Raw genomic sequence first — 15,705 nt, forward strand, 5'->3', positions numbered from 1 at the left:
CGATGACGATGACGACGACGACGTATGATCGGTAATCGACTGTCACGGATGAACTAAATTACAAAACGTACAGTAATATATATTCCGACCATCGGCGTTGACCGATATCATGTTTCGATAAATAATATGGTACTGTGAGACCTAAAAATATACAGTTGAATGTGTAATGTGTATATTTAATCTTATCTTAACATTCCGATATTCACCTTAGACTCCATTAGTCGTTATCGACAATGTTCGTTATAATAATCGTTATCTTCGTCACACACATATTTTTCGTAAAAATTACGACACCCGCATTTTGACTTATAACGCTCGTGGACCCCTATTTACACATGATGCACCCCCAACTTTCTTTTTCGTTGACATGGACTCCTTGCAGGTCAGAATCGACCCCAGGGGGTCGATATAGACCACTTTGGGAACCTCTGAACTAAACTAATAATTTTATATTTAGAAATTGATAATGTGATCCATTCTGGAGTTAATGACCAAGTGTTAAACCCAACAGATATTGAGAAAAGTGATGATGTGGATGATTTTAAGCAAGAATTTAGTAATGTATTCAGGGAAGGCAATACAAGAAGACATTCTTGTAATTAATTTAAGTTTAAAAATATTTCTTTTTAAAAACAATTTTAATCATTTTTAACACCTTTTGAGTAAGGAAACACCAATTCAAATTCAAGTCCTTGCCCCATTTTCTTCCACCAAAATAAAATCTTGGCTATGTGGCTGGTACCATTGATATTTAATAGAATTAAATTAATTAAATTAATAATTCATTTTACTCACAAAAAGATACAGCAATTTTAGTTATTTGATGTATGGTGCCATCATCATTGTTCTGTACAATACACTTTTTTTATTATTTTGCTTATTTGAGATGCATAAAGAAATTTCTCTTTACAATCTGATTTTAAATAAGGAAACCATTTAGTTTTGACTTTAAAAACTGCACAAAAACACAGTTCACACACCATGTTCAAACCGTTAAAAATGCACAGTTTAAAGAAACCGACACTGAACAATAAAAATGCTACTCGGGTAGGTATATCACATAACATGTAAAGCAATTAAGATATTAGGTTTTATCAAGAGGGTTGCTAGTAAGTTTAAGTTAATAAATAATTAAATAAATATTATAAACATATCTTTTAACAAATTATGAGTATTTCAAAATAATTTCATGTAGGCAATATGATACGGCGAAGGTTAACACATTGGACAATGATCCTGCCAAACTATGTTTACTAAAAAATCCAAATTATGAATTAATTTACAAAATATTAGAAATAAGTCAATTGCAACCTACTGCTGACTCTCTTAATGAAAAATAATTTCCAATAAATAAAAATGGTAGAAGATTTCATTCTGAATGGTATAACAAAATTCTTCCAGATGGAAAAAATGTAGAAAATAGAAATTCGCTTAGCTATTCTATTACCAATGACCATAATTATTGTATTGATTGTATGTTTTCTTCTTCTTCTGATAACCAACCGAATACTGCATGGACAAAAAATGGTTTTAATACATGTTCTAGAGGTTTAAATGGTATTGAACGTTATGAATGTACTGAAAGTCACATTGCAAGTTCAATGAAACGTTTATTAAGACAGTCAATTTTACCAATAATTCCTTCATTGCAATGTCATAAAAAAAGAACAAGTGTTTAAAAATCGTGAAATTGTGAAACAATTAATTTATATTACGTTATACCTCGGTAGACATGGATTGGCGTTTCGTGGACATCGTGAAGGATGGTATGAACAAAATAAAGGAAACTTTAAAGATCTTGTTATACTTGTTTCTAAATATTCACTTATTATGGCTCAGTATATTACCGAAATGAAAATAAAAAAACACAAAAGTGAATGTTCATTTATCTCTTGGAGAAAACAAAATTTGTTAATTGATACAATTTCTGAATGTATAGCAACATTTATATATGAAGAAATAGTTAGTGCTAGGTTTTTCAGCATATCAATTGATAATACTTTTGACATATCGAGAAAAGAACAAGTTTCCTTTCTCATTAGATATGTTCAAAACGATACTGTCAACGAACGGTTTATTGCTTTAAAAGAATCTTAAAACACACGAGGAGTGGATTTAGCTGAACTTTTTTATAGCATTTGTTCTGATCACAACCTGGATTGGAAAAATTATTTAATCGGGCAAGCTTATGATGGAGCAGCAAGTATGCGTGGACAGTATAATGGTTTACAGTCAATTATTAATAGGGCTCGGGACTTCTAGGAACTTGCATGTTTTTAAATAATTATCAAAAATATAGCTAAGTAATATTTAAATTTGTTTCAAAGCAATACAAGTTTATATTTAAAATTTATAGTTGCATATTTTGCATATTTGACCATTTTTCGTTTATAAGTGCATATTTGACCATTTTTCATTTTATAAATGCATATTTGACAATTATTCATATGAAGGAGTAAGTTTTTAAATTTTATAAAAAAAAATTATGATTTATTTCTTCATATATCACGTGACTTGGAACTCAAGGTGTCTTATTGGTACACTAATTGAATGCATTAAAATTATTAAAACTATAATAAACGTATACATTCTGCAAAAATTGAAGAATTTGCACAAGCTAAGGCTAACTATAAAAAATTTCGAACATTTTAAATGGAAAAATGAATCTATGGATAGATTGCCTGCAGATATTAGTAGTAGTGACCTACGATTTTTTAAGTTTGCACTAATAAGTTCCGTAGACGTGTAACGTTCCTTTTCTAAATATAAAATTATTTTGGCTGATAACAGACAGTCATTTAAATTTTCCAACTTAAGAAAATATCTTATAGTCCAATGTAATGCTCAAGGTTAGAAGAATTATAACTATATTAAAAATAAAAAAAATTGTTTTCAATTTAATTTATTTTTAAAACCATTTTAAATATTCTGTTTTAGATAAAAATTCAATATAAGATGAAAAAAAATTTGAAAAAAAGAAAAAATTATCTCAGATCATCATATCTATCATATATAAAAATATTATTATAATTTATTACTAGTTAAATTTTTTTACTTAATTAATTATTACAAATATAATTTTTTTAAATACATATTTTAATAGCATATTTATTGATTCTTTAGGGCATAAATGCATACACATTTTAAGGTTTTTAAGGGCATAAAGTCCCTAGCCCTAATTATTAACGAACAAAATACAAGTGCAGTGTATATATGGTGCTGGGCCCATAGATTAAACCTAGTAGTAATTGATGCTGTTTCATCGGGTAACAATGCTATGGATTTATTTGGAAATTTGAAAGAAATTTTTGATTTTGTTTGTTCGAGCAAAAAAAGAGTTTCTTTGTATGAAAAAAATCAAAAAAAAAAAAAATATATCCAAAATTACCTATAAGAAGATTTAAAAGATTTACTACTACACGTTGGATGTCACATTTCTATGCATTATGCACTGTACTCAAAACATTTAATGCTTTGATTGAAACACTTCAATTTATTAGAGATACAGAAGGGCCAGGGGACAGGCGATGTGGCATCACTGCCGGTGGTTTACTTAAATACTTTACATCTGAAATATTTTTGTTAACAGCTTATAGCTTTGAAAGTATGTTTAAAATTTTAGATAAAACATCTCAACACTTGCAAAGTCCAGATTTTGATATTTACTGTGCTACCATGCTTATAGAAGACAATTTGTAATTCTTAAATAAACTTCGAACAAATGAATTATTTAATGAAATTACTGATCAAACAAAAAAGTTAGTTAGTTCATTACAGATAGTGATTACGAGTTTGAACCTTTACCTCAACAAAGATCTCGTAAGCAAAAACAAATTGCTGGTGAAAATGCTAGAGATGAAATAATAATTCACCCTACACAACATTTTAAAGTTAACACTTACTTTTCAGCTCTGGACTGTATAATAACTCAGTTGAGAGAAAGGTTCATTGGTAACAACAATACTTTATCAAATAACTCAAAAACTCCTGATAAAACTACTCTTGGTTTATTAAAAGATATTAGTCTTTTGTCTAAGAAAAGGTTGAATGAAGTAAAACAAAATATTAAAAATTTTCCAGTAGATGCTTTTAATGTTTTTGGAAAAATTTATTCAAAATTTGTTCAACCAGATAATGCTAGACATGAATATAAAGAATTTTGTAACTACTTTGAGCTATTGGAAAAATGTGTAAGTTTACCAAGTATGCTTCATGATGGCAGAGATAAAACTGTTTGGAAGATTCTGATATAAATGAAGAAGAGGATTTGGATTCAGAAAATGACAACAATTTAATTTCAAACAAAGATAATAATAATGAATCATTATTAATGATGCATTAGAAAAAAACATAAAAAATCATGGAAGTCTTACTTTAATATACAGGTATAATAAATATTATTTAAAATATATAAATTTATTTTATCCAACTTGAAATATTTTTAAAGAATAGTTTGTTAATTGGTTAATATTATATTAACTGCTATGTATAGGTATTTGATTATTTGAATATTTCCTAAATAAAATAAACTTTTTGTTTCAGATTATTTTGCAATCACGGTAGTAGGATAAAATAGCCGGATCTGCCCCCCCCCGCAAAACCACCAAACCCCCTGCCCACCGTCGATGACCTTACCGATAAGATTTGACCCCAATTAATCATAATTAATCTTTGACCCCAATAAGCCTAATTGACACTAATTGGTCAATTAAAAGGGTTAATTGGGCAATTAGAACCCAATTAAGTACTTAGCCTATGATCTTTAACGGATTAATTGACCAATTAGTGGCAATTAACGGATTAATTGACCAATTAGTGGCAATTAACTACTTGACCTATGATCTTCAACGGGGTAATTGGTCAATTAGTGTCAATTATGCGCTTAACCTTTGATCTTAAATGATTTATCGAACGATTACGGGACATCGGCGGCGGCGGGTTTAACCCTTTCGCCCTAGGCCACTACCACCACTTCACCACCGGACTTCCCCGTCCGCCGCCGCAACCACCATTACGATCACCACCACTTTACCACTAGACTTCCCCGTCCACCGCCGCAACCACCATTACAACCACCACCACTTCACCACCGGACTACCCCGTCCGCCGCCGCAACCACCATTACGACCACCACCGGACCATCGGTTACGTAAGCGACGACGAGAACAACAACAACATCATTATCGATAACTCCGACACTTATCCGCTATCTGAGGTAATTAATTTCATCGCTTTTACATATACGCACGCACAACTACATAATATTAATGGTATATTTTTATAGCAATCGCAGCCTGTTGACGTGAACGATGGACCGCTATATTTTAATTACTTCCGTTGACTCGACGACGACGGTATCGCGGAAGAATGAAACAACACTTGAACGTAGGATCGGGGATAAGAAGCCGCCGCCGCCGTCGTGATAGTTGAAAATGAAAAATAATAATAATAAAATGTAAAAAATATTCAATAAAATGCAAACTTTTTATTTATATATATAAAAAACAAACATGTGTTATTATTTCATATAGAATTTTTAGCAATTAATGTTAATATATTTAATTATAGTAAAGGCCGTGACACTGTGTGGTCCAGATTGGTCACACCGTACCACAGCCCTTCTCCCCTCCCCTTTTTGGGGGAAAATTAAACATTAACACTCGCCTCAATGCTCGTCGTGTCGTCGAGAAAACGCCGTTGACTTCGGGAACGCTAAGTAGTGGTGCGCGGACTGCATCCGGATTACAAAAAACGTTTACGGCTCGATGTTACAACTGTGGTGTTAATGATCATATATCTAGGGACTGCCCGGAGCCGCGGAAACCGTGTTCGGGTTGTCAAGCGACAACTCATTCGCGTGGACAGTGCACCGTGAATCCACGCGTGGTTGCGCTAGTCGCCGAGACATACCGAGTAGAGTCAACGTCGTGTAACCCGAAGGTGAACTGTTTTATGAAGAACGTATTGTTTAACGACGTTCGCGCTACGTGTCTGATTGATACCGGTTCGTCGAACGTTTTGGTTCGTGTCAGTCTCGCCGAGCGATCGGCGTCCGAAATCCACAAGGTCTCTCGTCCACTGTTTACGGTCGGTGACCTAAATTCTCCAGGTACGACCACTGTGGGCGAAACCACGACTGATATAACGATCGACAACGCGAGAGCTGCCGACCATCCGGTACTCGTCGTTAGTGATGAAGCGATTCCGGTCGATGTAATTGTGGGCCGATCTTGGCTAAACCTACTGCACATTAATTATTACAAGTATGAGAACGATTTGGTCATCGAGACTCTGAACGTCATCGACCCGTCAGTGCTGACCGACGGTATGTTGGTAGATAGTATGGACGTGTATGTAGCCCTAGTTAGTACGGATAAGCCCGAGATGTCTCCGTTGCTGGTTACTGACGTCAAAATAGACCCAGAGGTCTCTGAAGTCGAACGCGACAATTTGATGATGCTCCTGAATGATTACCGCGATGTGTTCGCCAAGACGTTTGCCGAATTCGGGTGCACGGACATAATGAAAATGAACATTGACGAGTTGCAGGGCAGCGACCCCGTTCGCCAAAAACCGTACCGCACGTCACCGACCGACAGTAGTATCATCGCATGGATTTTGGACGAATGAAAGTCCGCCGGTTTTATTACGGACTACGTCGCCCTACGCCAGTCCGGTGTTACTGGTGAATAAGGGCACGGGGGAGAAACGGTTGTGTGTTGATTATCGGAAGCTTAATCAACAAACAGGACCGACCAACCATATCCGATGCCGGATATCGACGACCTATTGTCGCGGCTCGCAGAGGGCCGAATATTCTCGACAATGGACCTATCCAACGGATTTTTGCAAATACCGTTGAGCGAGGAGGTGAAAGAGAAGACCGCATTCGTCACGGAGGAAACCACCGCAATGTTCGAAAGAATGCTATTTGGGCTAAAAGGAGCCCATGGTACGTTCCAAAGAATCATGAACACCGTCTTTAAGAAACTGCTGAAGCAGGGGTTAATATATGCATATATTTGGACGACATTATCATCCCCTCCAAAGATTGGGAAGATATGCTCGCCGTGGTTAAACAGGTGTTCGATTTGCTCCGCGCGGCTAAGCTGACGTTGAAACCAGCTAAGTGCACGTTCGGTGCTAGCAAGTTGGACTTTCTCGGATTCACAGTATCCCAAGGCACGATACGACAGGGCCAGAAGGTAAGGTCAAAACTTTCCAGCGGCCTCGGGACGCACATGAGTTGCGCTGCTTCCTGGGTCTCACGGGATATTTCCGACGCTTTATCGTCAACTACGCCAAGGTGACCGCTTCACTGACGCGGCTCACGGGTAAAGATGTCACGTACGAGTGGGGAGAAACACAACAAGAATCATTTACCACATTGCGCGATTTGTTATGCGATGCGCCGGTGGTACGCATGTTTAACCCGAAGGCAGCGGTAACTCAGGTACACACCGACGCGAGTGCAGTGGCACTGTCAGAATACTGTTATAAGGCCCGACTGCCACAGATTTACATATGGTCTACGCGGTCAGTAAAAAGACGACTGACGCCGAAGCGAAGTATCATAGCAGCCGGCTAGAGTTATTCGCTGTCATATTGTCACTGAGTCGACTGCGTCCGTACTTGTTGGGAATACATTTTACAGTAGTAACCGATTGTCAATCGTTAGTCTACCTAAATATACACAAAACCGTCAGGTCACAGATCGCACGGTGGTTCGAAATTTTGCAAGAGTTCGACTTTGATGTTAAGTTTTGACCTGGCAGCCGAATGGCCCACGTAGATGCCCTGAGTCGCGCCGCTCCTCCGTCTCACGATACAGAAGATTTGTCCGTCGAACAAGAACTTACAGAACGTCTCGACGTCTTTGTTGCCATGACTGTCGTGGACAGGGTGCGATTTATGCAACAAGGCGACTCCACGAGCGCAAATCTAATTACGTTAATGAAAAAAACGAAGGCACTAACCAAACACGAGAAAACATTAATCGAACCATACGAGTTACACATGATGGTGTCCTGTACCGGAAACACGCCGGACGATCGTTGTTAGTTGTGCCCCGGTCGATACGGAAAGGTATTGTCATTGGTGCACACGATTACAGAGGTCATTTTTCATTGGACCGGACCATCGCAAAAATTATCGAAGATTACTGGTTTACCGGATTACGTCGGTATGTTAACAACATATAAAAATGTGTCTGGACTTTCTCACACACAAGGTACCGGCCGGCAAGAAACCAGGTTACTTACATCCGATACCGACTGGGCGGCGACCGTTCGAAATAATCCACATTGACCACCTTGGTCCTTTCGAGACCAGCACCACCGGTAACAAGTATTTATTGGTTCTGGTGGATAATTTGACCAAATACACACACTTTTATCCGTGCCGTACCACGGACACCGCCGGTGTACTGAACAGGTTGACGAAATTCTGCAATACACGCTGTATACCCGGACGTATTATTATTAGTATTATTATTATTATTATTAGTGACCGTGGCACTTGTTTTACCGGGAAATCATTCGAAAAGTTTTGCCAAAGCCGAAGCATTCGTCACACGTTAAACTCTACTCGTCACCCGCAGGCAAACGGGCAGGTCGAGCGCGCTAATCGGACCATCGTGCCGCTGCTAGCGATAATGACGACCGACCAAGCTCGTTGGGACGAGCGTATACCAGAATTAGAGAGACACCTCAATTCTGCTATAAACAAAACGAGCACCCATACACCCTTCGAAGCACTCCATGGATACCAGCCAAGGTATGCTGGTGATGCGGTGAACGCCTTAAGCCGTTCTAATGGTCAATGGACGGATCCGAGTGACGTGCAGGACTCGGTGCGTGACGCTATCGCCGCAGGCCAAGCTAACATGAAAACGAATTACGACCGGAGTCGTTATCCAGGAGTGAGGTACGAGGTGAGTGAGGTGGTCGTTATGTTACGACAACCGCGACCTGATCAAAACTAGGTACCGCGAACGGCCTTTGCTCGTAATGGAGGTACTACCGGGCGACACCTATAGGGTGGCCGAAGTGGCCTCGGATGGACGAGAGGTCTACGCGACCACCGCTCATACTACCCAGTTAAAGTCCTGGAAAATATTACGGCAGACGGAAAGCGATGATGAAGATGACAACCAAGACGATGACGGTGATGTCCGACATGAGGTCGATGATGAGGATGAAAATCAAGACCATGACGGTGATGTCCGACATGAGGTCGATGGGGAGCACCGCGACAACGAAGGCGACCAGAGTGTCACCAAACCCAGCCGAATAAGGCGGCCTCCTGCGTACCTTATCGACTACCACCTAAACTAGCCGCCTGTCAACTGCCCTGCTTGATTATTATATTTATATCTGTAAAATTGTTTTAATATGTTTTAATTTGTTCTATTATTATTAACATTTACGGCTTGGTCCAACTCAGACCGAGGACGCTCTGACTGGCCAGGAAAGGCCGAATGTTAGCGATTAATGTTAATATATTTAATTATAGTAAAGGCCGTGACACTGTGTGGTCCAGATTAGTCACACCGTACCACAGCCCTTCCCCCCCTTTTTTGCTCCGGCACGCCGAGCACGGCGTGCTGGTCGGCATATTTTTCACTTTTTCCCAAATCAGTCGAGTGGTCAGACGTATTTGTGACCGTTCCGCAGCAATCGACGCTGATCAACTTATTGTTCTTTTTACCTTTTATATATATATATAGCTATATTCTGTTTAATATACACCTATATTCCTGACCGAGCGTTTATTTAATTTAAATGTTAATAGAATATATATTTATTTTTATTATTTAAAGCGCATTTTTTTTTTAATTTTTTTTTTTTAATTGCTGTAACTTGGTCAATTTTGGACTTGGAAAGTTGATTCAACTACCAAAATTCATTAAAAAAATAGGCAAAAAATAATTAGTGGTTAAAACAGGGGGTTGCCATTTAAAAAAAAAAAGTTGACATGCGCATGCGCATGACTAGTTAAGTAAAAAAAATTCAAAGACCATAAAAATGTGTATTTTTATGTCATAACAACTGCCAAAAAAACAGAATTCAAATAGCAGGTCTCTACAAAAAGATATTGAGTGTTCTCGATTACCGTTTACACACTGTATAATCATGGGTGAGTCGAACAGGTCATTACTGTCGGACATAATCAGTGCTAGAGAAAATATAAAAATTAAATACAATGAGTTGAAACGTGGAAAATACGAAACAGACGCGTTTATAAACGATACGCTCGCTCCAATTATCAACTCTCTCAACAGGATACAACAACAACAACGACAACGGATTACGAATGCAGAGTACTATGGTCCTAAGACGAATAATACGGATTCCGAGGATATTTATCAACGGTTCGAATCTTCAGGAGCTCTCGACAAGGTTTACGGAGTGAAAAAAACTAGAAGCGGTCAACTCGTCTTGGGCAATAAAAATTGCCAACGGTCGGTTTTTAAGGGGTTCAGTATAGGCAATTATTTTAGTGCGTGCGTGCATGCCTTACATGTGTGTGCTTAGTAAATGATCATTAGTGTAAGTGAAGTGTACAACCACCTACCTCTTTATTATAGACCCTAGTCGCATTGTTATCGCAATATTGTTTATGAATAAATAATTTTAAATTAATAATGTTTATCTGTATTCTGTAATCGCGTTGGCCCATATGATTTCGTTGTACATACAATTGAATATAATTTCATAGTTGTAAAGGCGCGTACACACGTGAGCATTCGGACGAATTCTGTTTGTTCGTGTGGACACAAAATGTATGTGTGACGCACAAAATATACTATGCGTAGCTGTTCGGGCCCATTCCAGAGTCGAGTACAGTAGTTGTTAACATACTTTAGTATCGAAACGTAGTGTTTTGGTTTAAATACAAAAAAAGTGTTACAAAAACAATTTTTCAAGTATAACAATTATTTAATTATTATTTTATTGGTGAATTATGAGTAATCATTTACAAGTTCCAAGTGCAGCATTTATTGTAATGCATGAACTTATGAAAATCAAAGAAAAAAAAGTTCGACGTAAAAGACGTTTTTGGAGATCAAAACTTTACATCGATAATGAAAATAGAGGAGCTAATTTGTTAAATAGTATGCAGTCTGATGTACACAGTTTCCATTTTCAAAATTTTACAAGAATGTCATCAGCTAATTTTGAAAAAATTATTAATCTCATTTGGCCAAAAGTAATCAAGCAAGATACGAATATGCGTCAAGCTATTTCGGTACCAGTTAGGCTAGCTGTGACGCTGAGATTTCTTGCCACCGGAGATTCATATAGCAGCTTACAATATTTATTCGGCATTTCAAAACAAATATATTCATGTATAATTCCTGAAGTCTGCATGGCAGTCGTTGAAGTTTTAAAGGAATATGTAAAAGTAAGTAATGCATAGGTAATAAATAATAATGTTTTATTAATAATCAAACTTAAATTAAACTCAAACAAATTCATTCAAATCAAAATTCATACTAATTAAATAAACATAAAAAACATACTTTTTCATCAAAATTAAAAAATAAAAAGCATACTTTTTCATAAAATAAAAACATAAATAATAATATACTTTTTCATAAAATTTAAACATAAAAAACATACTTTTTCATCAAAATTAAAATAAAAACAATGAATACAAACTTTTCCATTAATATGAAAATAAGTAGCTACCTAGCCTAGGTATGATGATTCTGGAGAAGACCCATCTGATGTATGTTCAAATATTGGATTGAAAACTGCGTTTGATGTGGATGGTTGTGCATGTTGTACATTTTGAAAAATAATATGAGGAGAAGTTTGACTTGAACTATGGGTTGTTGGTGGCAGATTACCATAACATGTTGGTAAAGATGTACTTTGATTGCTTTCGTTCATTCCATCAAATCTTCCCATATCCGCTTCAAAAAGTATATTGTTGAAGTAATACTGAACAAATGATTTGGTTTTTGGAGTGTAATTTCGAAGTTTATTTCCGATAAATGTACCATATGCAGTACACTCGTCGGGAGATGGTTGATTTAATTCCATGTTCGAAGCAGATTTCTTTAAAATCGCAAATGCTTCATCGATTCTTGTGTCTGTATTGGCTAAATTTTTTCGTTTTTTTCCTCTTGACTGCTGGATTGTACAAGTGAACTCATTATCTGCAGATACAAATTGTTGTTGTTGTGGAAATGTTTGTGTTTGTGTTTCACTTGTATCAAGTCCTCCTCTGGCATAAAAATATCGTTTGTGTCTGTGGATGTTTCAGTTCCAGTATACGGTGAAGCACACATTTCTCTTATCTCACTTAGAATCTGAAATACATAATAACAATAAATATATTATATTAAATTAGAATACCTATAACACATCGTGAATACAGTATTGGATAATGTTGTAAAATTATGAACTTAAAACGCTCATAAAAATTTATTTTTACTTGCTTTTATATATTTTATTTTTGATAAAAGTAGAAAAACTTATTTTAAATCTTGTGTTACATTTTAAAATCTTAGATTTAAAAAGAAAATTTTTTATGAATTTCTAACTCTAAATAATACACGTATAATATAAGGTATAATACAGAAAAAAAACAAAATACTATTATGTGAACATCACTAATCGTGTATCATATATTCATATTATGTAGTTTTTACTTTTATAAGTATTATAGTTTATAGGTAAATTAATAAAACACTATTTTAATATAGATGCCTTCCAAGTCAAATGAGTGGCTTGATATTTCAAGACAATTTGAAACAACATGGAATTATCCGAATTGCATTTATATGGATGGAAAGCACATCGTCTTGCAATCTCCAATGAACAGCGGTAGCGAATATTTTAACTATAAATCATTTTTTAGCATTGTATTGTTTGCATTAGTCGATGCAGACTACAATTTTCTGTTTATCGATATCGGGTGTCAAGGACGTATTTCGGATGGAGGAGTGTTCAAAAATACTGAATTACACAAAAAAATAGAAAGGGAGAAATTAAACTTGCTCTCACCAGTACCTTTGCCAGGGAAAAATGTAGATATACCGTTCGTTATTCTTGCAGATGAGGCTTTTGCCTTTACAAAACATATTATGAAACCGTATTCTGGAACCCATGATAAAGGTACAAAAGAAAGAATATTTAATTACCGGTTAAGTCATGCTCGACGAATTGTTGAGAACGCATTTGGCATCTCATCTGCCGTCTTTCGTGTTCTAAGAAAACCAATGTTATTGGAACTTCAAAAAGCTCAAATTGTGGTTATGGCAGTTGTTTACTTACATAATTTTTTAAGACGTATTAAATCATCAAGAAACATCTATACCCCACCTGGATCGTTTGATAGAGAAGAGGAAGGCCACTTGATACGGGGTGATTGGAGGGAACAACTTTTTAAAGGAACATTTTGCTGATTACTTTCTAACAAATGGCAGTGTACAATGGCAAAATATTTAAAATTTTACTTTAATGATTAATTGAGTACCTTGACACGGCACACAGGTGGTGGTGGTGTGCGCACGGGTCGCTGGTGTTGTACAAAAACGATGGACGATGTTATAATGAAAATAATAATAATAAATAACGACGCGGGTTGTTGTGTCACAATGTAGGTCTATTAAATACGTATATTTAATAAGAACGAAAGAAATAATAATAATAATAATAAGAAGAAGAAGAACAAACGTACACCGCACAAGATGTCACAGATTGTGTATATAAAAATTGAGATTCACGACGAGGTGTGTATCCGTACGCGATCGCGGAAAAACAGCACGGTTAAAAGGTGGTACCTGTCGGACGTCGTAGCGACCGCTCGCGTCCCCTGTCCGGTGATGGATGGGTGGACGGGGGTCGCTGCGGCGTTGCGTGCCGCGGAGTGGCGGTTGATGAGAAAGATAAGGACACGGTCGGCGACTGCCGTTTCGATAACGGCTGCCGCACGGGTCCGCGTCAACCTACAATACTATTTCATTATTCATTCTAATTTATGTAATAATTTATTAAAGTATTTGAAAATTATACATAGTTTATTTCTATTATTTCTATACAATGTATTTATAAATAACAGTATTTCTCGCCGAGTAATACCCTAACGTTATTTTTATTAGTCCCCTAAAGTAAAAAGTCCCCTAAAATAAAAACTCTAAACACACTCCGGCTAAGTTATAAATAATTAATTATATATTATTAATTATTATTATATAAAAATATAATCATGACATAGTTATTAAAACTCACATTTACAGAATTTATAGTCGGCATTGGATCATCTCTATCAGCTAAAAAACAATGCATGGCGTCGAAACCAAACCATTTTGAGTGATATATGTCGTTGGCACCTTTTAAAAATAATATTATAAGTAGGTAGGTACTTAATTTCTAAATTTTCATTCTAATTATTATTAATTATTAATTTTTAATGTTTACCTTTTCCAGTTCCATAACTTTTTTACTTTTGCTTTTTCTCTACGATATGATCCCTGTAAGCTTAATATTTTTTTTTAATTTCCTCAACCGGTCTTTTCATTTCTTTTGCCAAGTGACACCAAGCATCATGTTTGGCATTTTTTGAAAAATATGATGGATTTTTCGAGTCCCACAACACTTCTTGCAATCTAAATGCTTCAATTAAATTCAAGCAATCTTTGCTATCCCAATCCATTTTCAAATAGATAATAAAAAAGTGTAAGTTAAGTACTTATTTATTTATTATTTTATAACGCACGTTTGAATTAACTATACCGTCCAAACGGTGACACGAATGCTCGCGGTGTTCCTTTGAACATAACTAAAAAACCGACAGTGATCGGCTCGTCGTGCGAGTCAATTCGACCTATTCAGCGAACGTTCTCGAACGCTCGCGAATGCTCGCGAACGTCGTCTACACGGTCGCATGGTGGGTCGCACACAAACGTTCGTGAGCATTCGTTATTTTTGTTCGCTCGTGTATACGCGCCTTATGCGTAACCCGACTATTACATCTACTAAATACATTTTCTTCTTTTCGAAAATTAATAACTTTAAAATAAACAAATCATTGGTACGTTGCATATGGTTTATATTTATTTTTTAAATATCGAGGATTCACTATTTCTGGCACCATGTATTCAATATAGAATTCTGATAAAATCAGCTCCATTCTATTACGCCAGAAATCATCATCGCGTTCAATTTTATCCACACAAATTCCTTATAAAAATAATTTAAAAAAAAATTACAGTAATGAAATAATAATAAATAGTACGTTCAGTAAAATGTATACATTTTAAAAATAAGTTACCCGATTGTACATATAATTTCTATAATTGAATCATCCCCAATAAGACCATTTGGCGTTGCTGCTAAAAATGGAAGATGAGGGTCAACAAACAATCCTGCTGGAGCTACTTCATATCCGAATTTTTTCTCAAATTCATCTTTAGCAATAGACTCAAATTGTATCCCATACCTAGTTTAAACGATCAATATAATGTTAATTGTGCTTTTATAATCTGATGATGATGAACGGTCAAAATTAGTCGTTGTACATAATACTTTAAACACTCGATATTATAATATATTTATATTTATCAATATATAATTAATTTTTTTATTTAATAATTTAAGTAAACTAATAATAAGGTGAATTCAAAATTGTAAATTTGGCATTCGATGGAATTTACTTATAGAGTCCTAACCATAAAATATTTATTATTGATAA

The 15,705-nt window shown here is 35.8% G+C and overlaps 2 pseudogenes; one reads left to right on the plus strand and one right to left on the minus strand.

Moving 5' to 3' along the window:
- The first annotated feature begins 3,426 nt into the window (after nucleotides 1-3,426).
- On the plus strand, nucleotides 3,427-4,576 carry LOC112680469 (annotated as a pseudogene).
- A 7,116-nt stretch (nucleotides 4,577-11,692) lies between these two features.
- Nucleotides 11,693-15,452, minus strand: LOC112680470 (annotated as a pseudogene).
- Nucleotides 15,453-15,705: the final 253 nt, after the last annotated feature.

The sequence above is a fragment of the Sipha flava genome, unplaced genomic scaffold, assembly GCF_003268045.1.
Source record: "Sipha flava isolate LNK unplaced genomic scaffold, YSA_version1 17754_pilon_pilon, whole genome shotgun sequence".
In the NCBI taxonomy this organism is placed as follows: Eukaryota; Metazoa; Arthropoda; class Insecta; order Hemiptera; family Aphididae; genus Sipha; species Sipha flava.